Source organism: Electrophorus electricus, chromosome 1, assembly GCF_013358815.1.
Source record: "Electrophorus electricus isolate fEleEle1 chromosome 1, fEleEle1.pri, whole genome shotgun sequence".
Taxonomy (NCBI): Eukaryota; Metazoa; Chordata; class Actinopteri; order Gymnotiformes; family Gymnotidae; genus Electrophorus; species Electrophorus electricus.
The window spans coordinates 1,935,001-1,942,500 of record NC_049535.1 but is presented as its reverse complement, the minus strand read 5'-3'; positions in this window follow the sequence as shown (position 1 = coordinate 1,942,500).

The window sequence follows — 7,500 nt, the reverse complement described above, 5'->3', positions numbered from 1 at the left end:
ATATTACGTTGTTAGACTTTCAACCTTTTTAGCACCGCACACCATTTTATACTGGGCCATTTCTACATGTAGGTGGGCGAGGTCCCCCTCTGCCCTGGCTGATCTGTCTTCCCAGCAGTCATTAGTAGTCCATATCAGAGTCGTTTCCATGCCGCTTTATTGCCGTTACCTACGGCTCTGCTCTCTATGCCCCTACGCTTTCTGCACCTACTTATCTCTCCCTGTAATTGCTGAGTGACAGAAAGACAATACTGACCAGTTCATTATGATACCGGCCCACTGACAACTCCCCTTTCCCTAAACCGCTTTTTACACCTCTATGGCCAGTCTGGCCCGTGCTACCCAGGTCAGAGGAGGTCAGTCACCCGGAATTCATCAGTCTGCAGATGACCACGGTCCTTCCTGAGGGGTCAGCGACCTTAGCGGACTGCTTCCATCAGGTATTGATCTGCGGGCGTCTGCCTCAGTTAGGGCTAGACTACAGCAGCACAGTGCAGGACATGGTGAGCAAGCAGTGAGTAAGCTGCAGGTGCTTGGAGATATGTGGCCATGTGAGCGTTAGAGAGACAGCAGAGAGACAGCAGAGAGACAGCAGAGCTAGAGCAGAGAGAGAGAGAGAGAGACACAGAGAAGAGTACAGTATCTCCAGGTGTGTGGTGTTAACTGGCACCAAACCATGGAGCTCGTCGACATACAATACGTTCTTGAAGATGAAAGGAAACATCCTTTATTCAAAATCAGACTGAAGTGTTTGGCAAAAAGCCAGTGCACAGAACATGTGACAACTCCGCAGACAAGAAAAAAAACCCCGCAGACGTGATGACAGAGCCTCAGAATGGCAGAGATCTTCGGCACTCAACCGAACTGATCAACTGACTCAAATCCACACGGTACATGCACTCCGATATTAATAAGGCCCTAAAGTTTCCCAGTTTTGTTTTTATCAAAGACAGTTATGTTGTCCTCGTCCCCCATGTCACCAAATCTCCCTTTGAAACTGGTCAAGCGAAAGGGAGCAGGGCACTGATCAATACTGGTACAAAGCAGTATTAGTTACTCCCGAGGTCTCGCGGGGTTAATCCATCTGCTCAATCAACTAGCTGTCAGTCTGCGTCGTCTCACTGAAGCTCAGAACATATGCCAGGGTGAAGCACTTTTAAGACAGAGTCTGCGCCTGTGCGTGTGTGTGTGCCAGGGTGTGAGAGGGTTTCTTGTGTTAGCACACGGCTCTGTACGTTGGATCCATGTCAGATCTCGGCCTCGCGCTCCGCACCGCACTGCGCGCATTAACTGACAATAAAGGCCACAGAACCACAAAGCAGGAGAAAAGGAAACTCTTCAACTTCCCCCCACCTTCATCCGAGGCCTCCCCCAACCGTGCCCCCACAGCCCCCTCTACTCCCCTCAGCCCTTTTTATTATACCTTGGTCTTTTTAATCAAAAACGTGATGTGCAAAGATAACCTTTTTTTTAAAAATCCCAAATAAACAGCAGCGATCGTGTCTTTAAATAATAAATGACGCCCCAGCTCCGTAGCGTCGTGCGTATGAGGGGAGAATAACTGAAGACAACAATGTCCTATAAGAGACCCACTTTAGCAATGCTGATTCAGAGAGCTCTCTGACTTCAAACGCTGCAGCATAAAGTGTGGATATCCTCTACAGAAAGACATGGGTCTGTTTACAATCTCTGTCTAATTACGGCTGCAGAATGGCTGTTACCTTTGTTCAAATTGATCTGCTGGTTAGGGTTTGGGCGCAAACTGTACCAACTGGCAAATTAGGAAGTAAACAATACAAAACGAAGCAAACACTAACATGCTAATGTGATCTACCCTCTGGGAATAAATATTGCAGGATCTGTCTTCATTTGACGCACTTCGAGAGAGAGCGAGCGAGCGGAAGAAGCTTTCAAAATAACAAATTAAACAGACTTGGTTTAGACAGTAACCTGTGCGACCTGCCATAGCACACAAAGCTGGGTAGGGATTCCTACACAGGGACCACACAACTGTCATCAGAGCACTCCACAGTTAGAGCCGAGAGAGAGAGACAAAGAAAATCTAGACACTTCTTTTGCTTACTTGTTTGTCAACTTAAACCGGTTACAGAACAAATCCTTCAGAGCAGATGACATGAGAACGGCCTGAAAATAAGATCCAGGGGCGGGGGGGGCAATTAAGTTTGGACACGTCCCTCACGATGTTCTCTTGGAAGGGCGCGTCAGACGGCAATCGCTGGATCTCAACAGCGGTTTTAAGAGTCATATTGCACGGTAGACACTTACGGGCACTGCTAAGAAAATCCCTGAGCCCGCCATGGATATTAAAGTTCTTCCACCACACAGTCCAGCGCATGGGATGTGGTAGCATTGCACATGACGACATTTATACTGTTCGTAAGTGTAATAATGTTGAGGACTTTGAGAAGGAAATGGAAGGGACTGGGTTGTGTGACTCATCTGTGGTCAGACTCAAGACTTTCACCCTCATACACCAACAATACTTCTTGATTGAGCTCAGAGGATAATGACAGCTTATGACAAAGCAGGAAATGCAAGATTATTTTCTTGCATTTGTCACCAACAGAGGCCCACGTCTGCATGGGGAGAAGTGTGTGTGTGTGTGTGTGTGTGAGTGTGAGTGTAGCCATACCTGTTAGAGGTGTTGTACCGCATGCTATGCCTGCAACAATGCATGCTCAGTCCACCCTCGGCTCCACCCACCTCTCTCAACCATGCCAAAACCATGTGAAGCCATTCATCAGTCTACCCGTCAGGGCGTGGCTGTGCAGGAGACCGCCCCCGTGCCGTGACGCTGCTTACGTGATGGATACAGGGCACTAGGACCATGTCTGAGGCTGCACCACCACACCTGAGACCAGAGAGCACCTCTGTTATCCCTGTCCAACACTACTGCCCCACGCCAGGGACCCCTCAGGGAGCCCAGGAGCCCAACTCAAACCCTGGGGTATGGGCTATCCAGCAAGTCCAATGTCTCCGTATATGGTGGGCAGGAACTCTGGGACCTACTTTGAAGTGGAGAGGCAATGTTTGGCCCTTTAAATCATGGCAGTAAAAACGAAGGGGGTTATTTTAATAACCTCCATTATTTCTTATTGGAAATATTCAAATCCTCAAATAAAACCCAGAGCTTAGCAAAGGGAACCTATGAAAACAACATGCTTAAAAAAAAGAAATCATTACAAAGATTAATAGCAAAACTGTGCCGGAAAGAGAGAGAAAAAAAAACAGGGTTATTCGAGTACCCTGTTGGAAATAACATGGCAATAAGAAATAGCAAGAATTTCTTGAGCTTCGGTTTCTGTTGTTGTCGTCTTTATTTGCTCTTGGCTGGAATGAATATTTTGGTGGGCTTGAGTATTAATATGGCGTCAGGGCTGGGATTAGGGTGCTATTGTGTCCCCAGAACAGAGCCCCCATGCAGAGATGTACAAACCCAGACTGCAGCCTCTCCTCTGTCCCTGCATCTAAAGATAACAGCCAGAACCTCTCATCCCTTCTCTCTCTCTCTCTCTCTCTCTCTCCCTCACTTGTAGACAGAAAGGAGGAGTCTGAAGTCTTTCCACTGCACATTTCCTCACCGATTTTGCTCTTACGCCGTGTCTCTTCCCTGAAAAGATCCAGTGTATTTTTCCGAGTTTATCAGAGACTACAGCGGGGTTACGCCCCAGCCGTTCTTCTCCAGGCGAGAGGCATCGTTTAGCCGCACTAGCGCTACCGTGGAGGAGCCGCGCTGCTGCGTCTCGCTGCCGAACAGTGAGACATGAAACCAGCGTTACGAGAACGCACTGCGCCGCTGGCTTGACCTTTCCCGCACTCATCGTCTACAAACAGCTCTCCTGCCTTCTCTGTACTTCACACACTGCGCCTGGTGCTCGTGTGCCTTCCCTTAGTAAGATCTTCTCTCCCTCTCTCTCTCTCTCTCTCTCTCTCTCTTTCTCTCATGTCTCTCTTGTCTGTCTCTTTCTAACTCTCTTGTCGCTCTCTCTATCTCATCTGTCTTTCTCTTACTCTCTCTCTCTCTCACCCCCAATGCCCCCCTCAATCCAGTGTGTAGAGAAAAACACAAACATGCTTGCTTTACGCCTCACACAAGCAAGCGGGCATAAATACACACACAAAACACACAAAAAACATGCAAAAAATGCAACACTTTGTCCAACACACATACACCCCCCAAAAAAGCAACTGGAGGGTACTTTTTACTTGCTGTGTCTTTTCCTGTGCACAAAGCGTGCTCACTCACACACAATAGTTCCTCCTGCACACCCAAACGTACACACGGCCTTCCATATTGAGTACACATATATCCAAATGTAACACACGCAGGGACCTGTAATGAAAAAGGATTCAGTCCTCCAACCTGTTTTTCACACACTCGCCATTCTTCCAAAACCTGAATAGGATCCCATACTACAGGTTTTTTTAAAAAATATTGCTAGACAATAAAACTAGCACTTGTGACACTGATGAAACCCCTAACTCATGTAACCAATCTACTAAAGTGGTGTACTAAACAAGAACCAAAATCTAAACGCCCTTTTTGCACTAAACACTAAAACAAATTCTCTACATTCATCACGTCATTCAAAACTGAAAACCCTGCGCTTCTTTTGGAAAACACTGGGAGGCTAATGCCACACCCATGTATCGACCACCCAAAACTGTCCTCACAGGCGAAAATACTAACGGCTCATCTCTACATGCAGAGATCAGAACCTGCGGAGGTTAGACATCTGGGTTTGGGTATCAATGAAGGCCAATACTGGAGAGAGAGGAAGAGGATGAGGACGAGGAAGCGCGACCAGCACGGCCGAGATCCGTGCGGTCAAACAAAGGCAGAGGGGGCACAGTGACCTGAGCTACAATGAAGCATCCATCATCAAGGGCTGTCGTCAGGGCAACAGCATACTGTGCGCAGCTGTTAGCCAGAATGGTGTCAGACACGATCGTGCCAATCTCAGTCCCTACACCGCTGCCTCCATCAATACATCCCCGACGCACTACGCAGCACACCCAGTGACCAGGGCAATGGACCACAGCAGGCCAGATCTCCACCAGGCTGACCTGGAAGCATGTTCACTGACCCCCCGGCAGGCATTGGTACCTCCCCTGCCGTCATAGGTGGGTACCATGGAGGTGGAAGGTCTGTGATAGCTGACCCCACCAGCCCAGGTGACAAGATGCGCCGTGTAGCAGTGATGAGGGAGGAGAATTGGTAACCCCAGCCCAGGTTGTGCCCCTGCTGTCTGGCCAGACACGAGGAAGGATGCCCCCTCTCTTTTATCATTTAGTCCACAGAAACAAGCCTATATTTGTTCTCCTCTGTCACAGTGTATACGGCATGTGTTGTCTGTTACTGTTCATGCAGAAAAAAAAAAAAGAAAAACGATTCCCCAAGAAATTGTTTGACTTTATGGTGTAAATGGATGGAATGGTGCAAACGCAGCCTGTGTATTAGTGAAAATACGTGGACGTGTGTGCACTATGACACACTTTTACACCAGATCACTGTGCCCTGCAAACTGAAAACACACAAAACACAAACTAATAGTGTTTTGCATTTATCACGTTAGTGTGTAGTTGGCGTGTAGAAAGAGCTGGTCATTTGTACACATATTTGCGTATAAATGTAAATATTTGTGTGTAGAGTTCTGAGGCAAAATTACAATTTTGAAAAAAGCTGAAATAGTTTTGGATTAAGTGTTCGCTTTTTCACGAAGGATGTAACCGTCTGCATGTTGTGTGTGTGGCCATGGGTTTCATGTGTTAACCTTTACACAGCTTCAGATAATGTGTCTAAGCATTGGTAAAAAAACAAAAACAAACTGTAAACCAATTTATAGATCGAAATGCCAAGCGTAATGCCAAGCGTAATACCCCTTGGTAATAGTTCCCGTGAGACCTAAGAGACATGTCTTCCCTCCATCCGTGGGAACACCAGCGTAATCTGGCAGTGCCAGGTGTGTGTGTGTGTGTGTGTGTGTGTGTGTGTGTGTGTGTGTGCTTATACAGAGAAAGACCCAAACACACAGAGAGGAAGAAGTGGGTGACTTGATCCTCAGACTCCACGGAGGGAGAGCGGCTGTGATCCACAATCAGACTCCGGCATCCGTGGGGAATACGGAGGCAGTGCCCATGCATGTGGGCACACTCATTATCTCCATCTAAAGGGGTTATGGGAAATCAAAAACAGATTGATATGGTTGTGAATGGACTGAGGAGCAGTCGATGAATGAAGGAGACAGAGAGAGAGAGACAGAGAGAGAGAGAGACAGAGAGACAGAGAGACAGAGAGACAGAGAGAGAGAGAGACAGAGAGAGGGGGGGGAGAGGGAAGACAGAATACAAAAGGAGATAGGGACTTTGTATCTTGTGATAGCTACAGATTTTCCAGATGTTATCTGTCACTCAGGAGAAGACTCTGGTAGCCAGATGTTAAGAGTCAGTGGATGGACCAGTGCATGTTCTGCACCATACCAGTACACCAAAATATTTCTCTCTCTCTCTCTCTCTCTCACTCTCTCTCTCTCTCTCTCTCTCTCTCTCTCTCTCACACACACACACACACACACACACACACACACACACACACACACACACACACACACACACACACACGCACACATCAAGAGAGGGAAGAGTCACACATTTGTGATATCATTACACACTGTGCTCTGAACCCGGCTTGCCATGGTATCCATTCCTGTTAGATATATCTTACGGCATTTTCGTTCTCCGTGTATCTGTGTTTACACGGGGGGATAAGAGAAAGATGCTAGGTTTTTTGGGCAAAAACACAGTGCCAAATGTAGCGTCTGACATTCCTGAGTGCTGTCCTGCAGATGAAAGACAGAGAGGTCAGCCAAGGTCATGTCCCTCGCCAATAACCGAGATCTGTTGAACGCATCGAGTTTGTAGAGAAGACACTGGCTGACTGCTCTGTGTGCTTCTCTGAGCCCGACTGAGAAATTAGCACTCTCGTTCTGCAGCTGTCTGCTGATGAAGAGTTAGTTAATCATCATCATCATCTTCATCAATCCTATTCACCCCCATTGGGACATTTGGCAGACATTACTAAAAATCTGGGATATTAAAAAAAAAAAAGAAATTCACTTATTACTGATGCAATGTTGCCTTGATGCTAGAGCACACCATCACAAGTGGTGCATTAATTGCATGCAAATAAATAATGCAAAAGCTGTGTAATTAATGCAAATAACTAATGCAAAACTTGTGCAATTAATGCAAATAAATGTGCGGTTGTGCTGAGAAGGACACAGGGCTAAAGGAAAGAAGAACCAGCAGCAGTACTGCACGCAGAAAGCAACGGAGCTTCACTACAAAACTGCATGTGTATAGTAATGCCAGTTCATTAGCTCCTTCATCACTATGACTACCTACAGAACCTTTGTGGCAAGGACCAGAATCATATAAAGTTCATATATAAATATACAAATGTGGCCAACAACGCCAGCA